Raw genomic sequence first — 12,241 nt, 5'->3', positions numbered from 1 at the left:
TGAGCAACGCTTTCCCTCTTTCCTGAAGACAAGTGTCCTGTGAACCGATCAGGGGCTTACGAAACATATTGCGCAACACTTTCTCTTGTCCATAGGAAAACCCCTCAACAAGGTAAGTATCCTTGAACAGGGTGAGCATCCCGTGAAACAAATTAACAAGGTGAGCGTCCTTGAACAGGGTGAGCATCCCATGAAACAAATTAACAAGGTAAGCTCTCAATGTCATGCTTGAAATCTGGAATTAGATGAACCTGAATGATCTTGCTCAGAGACTGAAGGAAGACCTGCAGAAGTGTAATCATATTTTTAACCTTTCTAGTTTTTCATATAAAACGTCATCTTTTTTAGGTCTTGAAAAATAAATATATTAAATAACATTATATGGGAATATAAATGATGAAGAGTTTGTTACATACCGATGTCGAAGATAGAAATGAATATAAAATTCTTTCTTATTTCAGGTAACTGTGGAATTAAAATTGGACATCGGTAGGCCCGGGAGGTTGGCATATTGGGTCTGTGTGTGTCTTAGGCCTTAGGCAAGAAGAGATTGTTTTGAATACTGTGTGACCTCGCTTCGTGATAGCTGCCTGCAGTAAGTTCTGCAGACCCAGAGGAAAGCTCGGGCCTTGGAGAAGCAGACAGCGGAACAAAGGGGGGGAGAAACCACTTGCAGGAAGAGATTCGAAGCTGCCTCAACTGGTGCACAGCGAGTTATAGCTTTATAAAATAGTTGCGGCAGACAATATATAGCAAGCTATGCGGTAGTGCAAATGTATAAGTAATCATGTTAATCATATTAATCATATGTTAACCATGTATTGGCAGTGATTCAATGACAATATGTCAATACGTTAATCATAAATCAAAGGACAACCAAGTATTTACAGTGATTCAATGTCATGTAATCAATATCTATATTCATATCTCCAGTAGGAGCCTAGCAGTTGAGACATGTTCTGGTAAACTGAGCAGAATGGGTGGACTTTACCTTGCCACCAAGGTGAACCAATAGAATTCGAGAATTGTGTTTGTTATACGTTTGAGCTCGGTTCATTGGTGTTTTGTGACCAATCAGGATTTAGACACCCTTACTGTGGAGTGGGAGTTATGGTTTATCAACTGGTTGCTCGGGGAACTCCGGAGGATTTGGTAAGGAATGCCAGAGTGTGATGAGAGCGCTTTGCTGAGTTGCTAGAATAAAAGAGATTTCCTTTACCTCATCAAACTGAGAGGTCCAACTTTTATTCTAAGTATTATCTTTAAAATTTTTCTACCACAGTTGTCGCCCAACGTGGGGCAGCTGAGTTCTTTGTTTGTTCCAGACGATGGGGTCCTGCGATAGAAGTAGGTAAGGCGTAGAGCCTGATGGGACCAGATCCAGATGAGATTGAGGATTGGCCCAGTCCCTCGTCAAGGAACAACAGAGATCACGCTGTCCCAGAGCTAAACATTCCTGAGACTGATTTGGCCGGACCTGTGCTGGTGAGGTAAAGGCTTCTCTGTTTATTAATTTTTGCTGCTGCTTTGCTTGATGCTGAAGGTTATGTTGTGATAGTGTGTGAGTGTGTGAGAGTCCGCCGTGACTGTGGGATCCAAGCACGGGGAAGCGCTGAACGCGGATAGGAAGGCCGTAGGGAGAGCGCTCATCCACCTGTAATAGGGAAAGGGTGCGGTCCAAGGGGAAACCTGAGTGACCTATTATGTGGGTTAGGTGGATGACAAGACCTTGGGAAAGTCCGTGATTTTGAGTGGCGCCACTGTGTATTTGTGTGACGGGGCACAAGACGGCAGGGAGGCTGTCAGACAGCAGGGAAGCTGTCACCCCGCAGGAGGCCAGACACGACAGTGAAGGCTTGGTGCATCAGGGGCAGAGGACAGGGCGGGGTGTGTACTGCGTGGCGCGGCATTGTATGGCGGAGGCTGGACAGTGAATGCATTGCATGCAGTAGCACAGCACTGCGTAACAGGCCAAAGACGGGTAAGATTCCTGTGTGTGGACAGGGACAACCTAAGACAGGCGCTGTCGTAGACCCCTGACTCCAGGCTGAGGGACTGTTCGGGGTTTGGTCCACTCTCGGTCCCACGGGAGTATAAAGGGTGTATGGTTTTGGAGAATGTGTATGTGGTAAAGGGTGTGCAGTACCCTCCCAGGTGCAGTATCCTCATTGAGATAAATTGATACATGGAATTTTGCTCCACACTGACGCATGCAGGTGTCAAAAGTAAAGATAGAATTGTGTTTTTAGAACATCTAATGTTTAGAATTACACTTGGTTCTTTTAGGGTTTTATCACCCAGTAACAAGTTGTCTTGTTTAGTTTAGTGGTCACCCAGTAGCTGCGTGCTTTGTACAGACGGCAGCTACCTTGCAAACATTCGCACTCCCCTGAAAGGGACTCAGAGATCGAGAGGGAGATAATGAGGGAATGTAAAAAAAAAAAGGGGGGGGATAAGGGAAAACCATCCCCAAGGCAAATAATGGAACGGGTGACTGGCCTGAGACTAAAGAAGGCTTGTAAAAATTGGTATCATCAGACTGGGGGTAGATGACCAAAGGAGGGAACTCTAAACATATTGGAGATAGAATGTTGTGAAACGTTATTGGAAAGGAGAGGGAATGTTTGTTGTAGTATGGGACTGTACAAGCCAGAATATTATTTTCGGTGGAAGTCTGTGGCCTTGATGAGGATTGATGATTGATAAGGAAAGTCATGTAATGGTTAGCAGAGAGGAAAGGGGGGCCGATCCGACTGCTGCTGTTTCTCCACCTGTGGCTGATGCTGAGAAGAGGAAAAAGCCTAATGCAGATCACCTGTATCCTGTCCTGCCTGAAGTGTCCCCTCTTCCACCGCTGCCACCTGCACCTCGCCCTCCTGTCCAGGTCCCTCCTCCAACAGGAAGAGGTGAGCCCTCTGCCCCTGCTGCAGAAGGGGGGCAGTGGGTCCGATGCCACATCCTTCTGTAAAGCAGGAAGAGTCTTCCCATGATGAGGAGGATGAGGACAATGACCAAGAGAATGATGATGAGGAAGAAGAACCTGTACCCAAAGGCCGGGACAGAGGCTTTGGGACTGTTTTGTTTATAGGAGAAAGAAAACTTTGCCGCTTGGTAGCAGATGACACAATTCTGAGAGACTGTATCCCTGAAGGTCAAGAACAGCCTGAAAGATTGCATTGCAATGCTCAGTTTTCTGGAAGAGGAGGGGCTGAGTGGATAAAGGATTTCGAAGCTGCAGGAAAACTGGGAGAGACTGTTGTGCTTGATCACCTCTATGTGGCAGAGGACAGGTCTGCTGCATCTGTCCATTTGTCAGCCGCCCAGGAGCAGTTATATGTGGGAGGTTCGGTCCCCCATTTATCATATAGGGAAAAGGGGTCATTAGAATAGAAGGACTTAGGACCCTGAGTCGCAGAATATGAGAGAAGGACTGAGTGGGTGTGTGTAGAGGATGGAAGGTGGATGTGTGGAGATGGACAGGTGCAAAGGTACAAAATAGATCACTGTGTAGAGGTACAGAGAATGGGGGATGCAGAAGAATGTAGGGAGAAAAGTGTTCATCCACTGCCAGACTGGTTAGGGGAAGTACCTGATTGCTTGTGGGCAAAAGGGAAAAATGATTTTGGCAGAATGGTGTCAGCTGAGCCTTTGGTGGTCCACCCCAAGTCTGACTTTCGGCCTCACAAGGCCCAGTATCCCTTATCTAGAGATGCAGAGGAGGGAGTGAGAGAAGTACATGCAGATCTGGTGAAAGGGGGGGCTATTAAGGAAATAGCCTATTCTCCAGTTAATTCAGCCGGTAATATTAGCCTGACTGACATCCCCGACCGATGCTGATATCTTGATTTGTAATGACTATCGGCCAATACCGATATGTTAACTGATATATACACTGACGACCAAAATTGTGGAAACACTTGCAATTTTTTAAGATTTTATGAACTGTTACACCAGTTATTTAATTGTCTAATGTATAATATGTGTAACATTCTTTCATTGTTTTGAAACATTACTGCCAATAAAACTGGACTCACTATTCATAAAGAAATGTACAATAATCACATTAAATTGTACAAGGACACTCTTTGCCTTTCTAAATCTAATTATTACTCTGGTTTAATCTTGTCAAACCAACATAACTCTAGGACTCTCTTTTCTCTTCTTAATAGCATCACCAAACCCCCTGGTTCACTCTTTTACCACCTCCAATCCACCGATTTCGCTAATTCACTCATGTCATTTTTCGCATCTAAGATCAGCCACATTCACCAACACCTCCCATCTTCCGGCGCTGCAGTCCTTGGAGTGGATATCTGTGCGTCTCCTTCGTACCCAGGTACCACTTTTTCCAGCTTTACCCTCCCCTCTATTACCGACATTTTTGAACTGGTTAAAAAATCTAAACCCTCCACATGTCCCCTTGACCCGCTACCTACTGTCCTTGTAAAAACTTGCCTTCCAGTACTAGCTCCCCTCATCACCAACATTATTCACTCATCTCTCACTTCTGGAACGATTCCCTTACTACTCAAAACTGCTACTGTGACTCCGATTCTTAAAAAACCTGGTTTAGATCCTAATGATTTCAACAACTTCCGTCCCATTTCTAATCTGCCATTCATCTCCAAAATTCTTGAAAAAATCGTTGCTTCTCCATTACATGCCCACCTTAATAATAATAATCTTTATGATCAGTTTCAATCAGGCTTCCATCCCCTCCACAGTACAGAAACAGCACTTATAAAAATCACTAATGATCTTCTTATAGCTGCTGATACCGGTTTGCTTTCCATTCTCATCTTTCTCGATCTAACCGCTGCCTTTGACACTATTTCCCACAGCCTTCTCCTCCATAGACTATCTTCTATCGATATCACGGACATTCCACTTACTTGGTTCACCTCATACCTCACCAACCGTACACAGTACATACACTTAAAATCACACACATCTAACACCTTCCCTCTGTCCTCTGGGGTTCCCCAGGGCTCTGTCCTGGGGCCCCTCCTTTTCATTATCTACATCCTCCCTCTTGGTTTTATCTTTCGTAAGCACAACATTCATTTTCACTGTTACGCGGATGACACTCAGCTCTACCTTTCCTCTAGCCCCTCATCATCACTTCCTCCATCCTCACTTACTCTCTGTCTACAGGAACTAATGTATGCTTAACAGTTCCAAAACAGAAGTCCTCTTAGTAGGCACCCCATCTGCAATCTCCAAATCTAGCAGCTTCTCAATTAATATCAACAATTCAATTGTCCATCCATCCCCTCAGGTTAAGAGTTTGGGTGTCGTCCTCGACAGTACACTTTCCTTTCACTCACACATCAATGATGTTACTCGGTCCGCATACTTCCACTTACGTAATATTTCTCGTCTTCGCCCCTCTCTCACTCCCCACACCACGGCTATTTTAGTTCACAGCCTTGTAACCTCCCGTATCGATTACTGTAATTCTCTTCTCTTTGGTCTCCCTAATAAATCCCTCCAGAAATTGCAGCTCCTTCAGAACTCTGCAGCCCGGGTCATAACACGGACTCCTATTTTTCACCATATCACTCCTGTCTTACAACAACTCCACTGGCTTCCCATAAAACATAGAATTAGTTTAAAAATATTGATTACCACTTTTAAAGCTCTACATAACCTCGCTCCTCCATACATATCTGACCTCATCCACTCTGCTGCTCCTGCCCGCACTCTTCGCTCCTCTTCCTCTTTCCTTCTCACTGTACCCTCTGTTTGTTTAAAGACAATGGGGAACAGGGCATTCAGTTACTCTGCCCCCCAGCTTTGGAATTCTCTCCCTCCTGATCTCCGTAATTTAGATTCTCTTCCGCTTTTTAAATCCAGACTCAAAACCTACCTGTTTAGATTGTCTTATCTTTCTTAATCACACATGTTTCTTTTAATCATTAGGTTTTTTCTTGTTTTATTGAATCTATGTATTTTTTGCATTGTACAGCGACCTTGAGTGTTTTGAAAGGCGCTTATAAATAAAATGTATTATTATTATTTATTATTAATATTTGTGTAATAATTTTTAAAACACAATGCCAGAAATGCTACTTAATATCCACATTTTTGGCCACTAGTGTATATTGTCCATCTTTAACTATTCCATGATGTGCTAATAATCCATCTATCCATCCATCCATTTTCCAAACCGTTTATCCTACTGGGTCGCGGGGGGTCCGGAGCCTATCCCGGAAACAATGGGAACGAAGCAGGGAACAACCCAGGATGGGGGGCCAGCCCATCGCAGGGCACACTCACACACCATGCACTCTCACATGCACACCTATGGGCAATTTAGCAACTCCAATTAGCCTCAGCATGTTTTTGGACTGTGGGGGGGGAAAACCAGAGTACCCAGAGGAAACCCCACGACGACATAGGGAGAACATGCAAACTCCACACACATGTAACCCAGGCGGAGACTCAAACCCAGATGAAGAGAGGTGTGAGGCAACAATGCTAACCACTGCACCACCATGCCGCCCCCTGTGCTAATAATAATTATAATAATTATTCCCTGTGAGTAAATTCTGTTCACACCTCCCCCAACTTGCCCCATCTTATGGGGAAGATGATGGTGCAGGAGGTAGTGCTATCATTTAGCAACCAGAGAGTTGCAGGTTCAAGGCCTGGTTTCTCCTGACCCCATCAAAGTGTCCTTGAGCAAGACACTGAACCCCAAATTGCTCCCGGCGTGCAGGTTGGCGCCTTGCATGGCAGCCTCTGCCTCCGGAGTATGAATGTGTTGTGTGTGGATGGGTGAATGTGAGCCACCTGTAGCAGCACCTAGGGAGCTGGGGGTGAATGGCCTTGCTGAAGAACCTGCAAACATAACTGAGCCCAGGCTTGAACCAGTGACCTTCTGGTCACACGTTGAAAGGTTGAGCCCACGAAGCCACTTGCTCCCCCCTAAGGTTGCAGGCTTCTTGAGTTCATGTAGGAAGAAAAGTCTTTTCTGGACTTTGTTGGTGATGGAGGCATGTCCCACCATGATGGTGGTCGTGGTCCCCTGGAATTGGCATAACTCCACCACAGATATGGCCTGGCCAGTGCTTTCCTAAAGAAGGCAGGCGGGGTTGCTGATTTTAAATTTAGCCTGTTGGTGTTAATGCATTTGTGTAGTGCTGCCCAGCATGTAATGTAATAGCAGAACTCACTGTAGCACAGTGCTTTCAGGTGACAGCTCAGTCACACTTCTTTTTAATGAATGAACTTAATGCATTAAGTAAGTATTAAACAAATCATCACATGGTCGTGTAGGAGAGAGTTTGATATTGGGGGGGGGGCACAACTTAATAGTATAAAGGCAAAGGCATATTTATAGGAGGGGCGAATGTAGCCAAATTAAATATTGGGGGTACGCTTCGGCAATAATCTGCTTGCTGTTCCTTTTGTTGAGGGCAGAGCTAATCAATTAAGTTAAGTGAGCTGGTTGTGAGATCTAACAAACACATGGAATGGCTGAGCTGAGGAGAGGTTTGGGAACTAAAGCCGTGTTCTTATAACCATCCAACAAGGTATCAGTCACTTTTTGGAAAACAGGAGAAATTCAAGTTGCTTTTTATTGGATTACTGTTTCAGTTCTGACTTTTTTTACTGCTAATACATGCTTTCTACTCAGACAAATAGCTGTAAACATTTTCATTGGCTGCCTAAGACTTTTGCACAGCACTGTACCTGTGCCTCCAGGAATGGACACCAGGCTGAACACTGGATACACGCCATAGAAAATGTTATTATTGTTAGGTAGCATCATTATATTCATTTTATTGTTTCCTGTTATCATATTCACATAATTAATGGTATCAAAAGTGAATCCATTCATTGTCCTATTCAGGATTGCAGGGGGTCTGGAGTCTATTCCAGAGGCTATGGGTGCTAGACAGGGAACAACCCAGTATGGGACGCTGGCCAATCACAGGGCACCCTCATGCACTATTCACACACACATGCACACCTGTGGGCAGTTCGGTAACTCCAAGCCTCAGCATGTTTTTGGACTGTGGGGGGAAACCGGAGTACTCAGAGGAAACCCCACGACGACATGGGGGGAAACCGGAGTACTCAGAGGAAACCCCACGACGACATGGGGGGAAACCGGAGTACTCAGAGGAAACCCCACGACGACATGGGGGGAAACCGGAGGACTCAGAGGAAACCCCACGACGACATGGGGGGAAACCGGAGTACTCAGAGGAAACCCCACAGCGACATGGGGGGAAACCGGAGTACTCAGAGGAAACCCCACAGCGACATGGGGGGAAACCGGAGTACTCAGAGGAAACCCCACGACGACATAGGGGGAAACCGGAGTACTCAGAGGAAACCCCACGACGACATGGGGGGAAACCGGAGTACTCAGAGGAAACCCCACGACGACATGGGGGGAAACCGGAGGACTCAGAGGAAACCCCACGACGACATGGGGGGAAACCGGAGTACTCAGAGGAAACCCCACAGCGACATGGGGGGAAACCGGAGTACTCAGAGGAAACCCCACAGCGACATGGGGGGAAACCGGAGTACTCAGAGGAAACCCCACGACGACATAGGGGGAAACCGGAGTACTCAGAGGAAACCCCACGACGACATGAGGGGAAACCGGAGTACTCAGAGGAAACCCCACGACGACATGGGGGGAAACCGGAGTACTCAGAGGAAACCCCACAGCGACATGGGGGGAAACCGGAGTACTCAGAGGAAACCCCACAGCGACATGGGGGGAAACCGGAGTACTCAGAGGAAACCCCACAGCGACATGGGGGGAACGTGCAAACTCCGCACACATGGAGCCATGAAGACTGTGAGGCAGCAGTGATAACCACAGCACCACCATGCAGGCCCTCAAAAGTGAATCGCTTCAGGAAATGTTTAAACAGACTCTCTACCAGCAGTCATACACATGAGGTCGCACCGCTGACAGGTGATCAGGGGAGGAAGCATAATGCCTCAGCATGCAGTGCAGGGGGGCTGCAGAGCAGCTACATAAATAAATCATCCATTCTTATTATTGTTAAAAACAATCCACTGCCAGTTCTGACAGTTAAAATGTGTCAAGGTTTCTAATGATTTGACTCCCTTAATAGAAATATTTTGTTACCCACCTCCATATAATAGTAATAGAATTTCTCTGATGTAGTTCGTAGTGTATTGCTAGAAGACACTGCAAATAATTTAATCTCAAACTTTTTTCTTTTTTATTCCCTCATATTAACTGGGGAGTCAGAGTGCAGAAATACTAGCATTCAGATCTTTGGAATGGTTCCTGTAACATTCCTTTTATTTCATAAAACTGTTCAATTCATCAGACTTTATGAAAACTGCTATAGACAGACACGTTTGTAGTATTCTTTGAACATATATATTTAACCCCAACAGGATAACCATTCCTCAGACACAGCTGGACCTCTTATTTCACGTCTGCCTTGGGGGGTGAGTTTCAGTTTGCCGAGATAATCACACAGAGACACATTCTGCAGGTAAGTAGTGTTTTAAGAAGCGTTTAAATAAAAATTGTACCAAGCTGATACATAGTTAAAGGTTTTGCAAAAATTGTGGTGGTCGTGATAAGGATCGGCAACTATTACACTGCAAAAAAGACCCAATTTACAGTAACTGTAAATGTAATGTTTTTAAGATAGATGTTTTTATTTACGAATAAATCTTCAGTTGTTTTTATATCTCCTACACACAGACACCTGCTGTACTTTGTCCCAACAAAAGTCAAGGGGGAATAAAATTTATACTATTGCATAAACACCTTTTTAAGAGCAAATTTTTGATCTTCCATTTAATGTCATTGGAGTGCAATAATGTGCAAACTTGTTTATATATATATATCAACATTTAGAAAAGCACAAATGCCTTAGTATTAACTATTTGTACTGAATTGTGCGGGAGTGTATTGGGTGGGACTGAGCTTTTTTTTAAAGCGTATATTTTCAAGATTTTGGTGAAATATAAACAAGTTATGTGGAGCCATGTGCACACACAGTTTTATAAATATGGACTTGTTTTCTTAAGTGCAGTTTCATTAGACACCCAGGGTTTAAAGCAGAGTTCAGCCTTTAGAATCACTTATTTAAAGGCCTCAGGTGAGCTGTGATGTATAAAGCTTTGCTTTGAATAAATATGTCTATATACCTACATTTGTTCTACACACCATGAAACAAGCAGCAGCTGTAGCAGCCGAAGTGCAGACAGGGGCAGCAGCCCAAATGGCCTTTGACTGATTGCATAGATGTGGCTGATTCAGTCAGACAACGGTTTTCATGTTTTCATTTATTTGTAAATGTGTGGTGTAAAACTGATTACAGTGACCTGAAAAGGCTTCATTTGTTTCAAATTGGGAGAAGGTAGGGGCGGCATGGTGGTGCAGTGGTTAGCACTGTTGCCTCACACCTCTGGGACGTGGGTTCGAGTCTCCGCCTGGGTTACATGTGTGTGGAGTTTGCATGTTCTCCCCGTGTCGTCGTGGGGTGTCCTCCGGGTACTCTGGTTTCCCCCCACAGTCCAAAAACATGCTGAGGCTAACTGGAGTTACTAAATTGCCCGTAGGTGTGCAAGTGTGAGTGAATGGTGAGTGAGTGTGCCCTGCGATGGGCTGGCCCCCCATCCTGGGTTGTTCCCTGCCTCGTGCCCATTGCTTCCGGGATAGGCTCCGGACCCCCGTGTCCCAGAAGGATAAGCAGTTTGGAAAATGGATGGATTTTCTACAGATATCATACCTTAAGCCTTTGTGAGGGTGCAGAGCAGCTTTGATGTGTTAGTACAGGAAGATACTTGGTACTCAGCCCTTAACGGTTCCACATCAGCTACATGGAAAGGCACAAAAACAAAGGTCTTGGAGCAGTTCTGTACAGAACTTTAAGTCAAATTATAGTGAACTGCCACCAACACAAAAAACAGGCAATTTTGGCTTCTCATTCACATACCCATGGTCTAGATTGCTACATTCTCTGTTACACATATTTTACTTTTAATTACATACTTACTTCATCAATTAGTTAATAATGATGTGCCCCATCAAGTAAAGTCATGAAATTATCATTAACAAACTATCAATTATTATTGGTATGGGTCATTAAGTAACTGGAAATAGGCAAACTTTTATTAAGCATACTTAGTTCACTCAAGGATAAATTCATAATAAAATGTCTTACCAAAAAATGAAATGACGCAAACATATATGCATGTCATTAACCAACATGTAGAGATCACATTCCCTTACCACTGTACATCGTACATTTTACACGTCAATAAAAACTTTCACAAAGATTTTTTTCTTTATTGGAGGGTAGAAATTACATTAACGTTTTGCTGAAAACAAACAAGCAAAATGAATGAAATTGTCCATATTACACTCTAGAAATTACCTTAAGTTTTCTGCTGCAAAGAACCAGCAAAAAAAAGACAGGGATCAAACAAAGAACATCAAGTGTCTTGAAAAAGCATTTTTTTTTTCTTAAAATAGACTCAAAATGAGAAGAGACACTTTTTGGTTAAAGTCAGGGCGGCCCGTGGCATAGGCAATATAGGCAAATGCTAAGGGCGACATCCATCCAGGGGGCGCCACAAACGGAAGAAAAAAAGTGTAACATTCCACTATTCTTAAAACTAGTTGGTATTAATGTCTTAACATGAAAAGAACAAGTCCACATGAATTTACCTGCTTAGCAAAGCCTATTATATAGTAGTAGTAATAATAATAATAATAATAATGATGATGATGGGGCGGCATGGTGGTGAGGTGGTTAGCACTGTTGCCTCACACCTCTGGGACCCGGGTTTGAGACTCTGCCTGGGTCACGTGTCTGTGGAGCTTGCATGTTCTCCCCATGTCATCGTGGGGTTTCCTCCGGGTACTCCGGTTTCCCCCCACAGTCCAAATTTGATGATGATTTGATCAACAGCCTAGGTTTCTAAAAAAGTTTTTTTTATGGCTTTAAACACACCAAAGATATTACAAAATATAATACTATATAAGATATAAGATATTACAAAACCTCATGAATAATACACTGACATTAGGTCTATATATTTGTGTGTTTTTTTCCCATTAGCCTAGCCTACTTTTTGTCTCTGGGGAAAAGGATATGAATGAACTCGCATGTACGCTAAACATGACTTTATACACAAACACGGAATGTAGTGTCCAGTGTTCAAACTCATTGATTTCAGGTCATTTTCACCTGTTGAAATGATTGAAGACAATAAAAAG

Source organism: Brienomyrus brachyistius, unplaced genomic scaffold (assembly GCF_023856365.1).
Source record: "Brienomyrus brachyistius isolate T26 unplaced genomic scaffold, BBRACH_0.4 scaffold76, whole genome shotgun sequence".
Classification (NCBI taxonomy): domain Eukaryota; kingdom Metazoa; phylum Chordata; class Actinopteri; order Osteoglossiformes; family Mormyridae; genus Brienomyrus; species Brienomyrus brachyistius.
Note: the sequence above shows the minus strand (reverse complement) of the source record.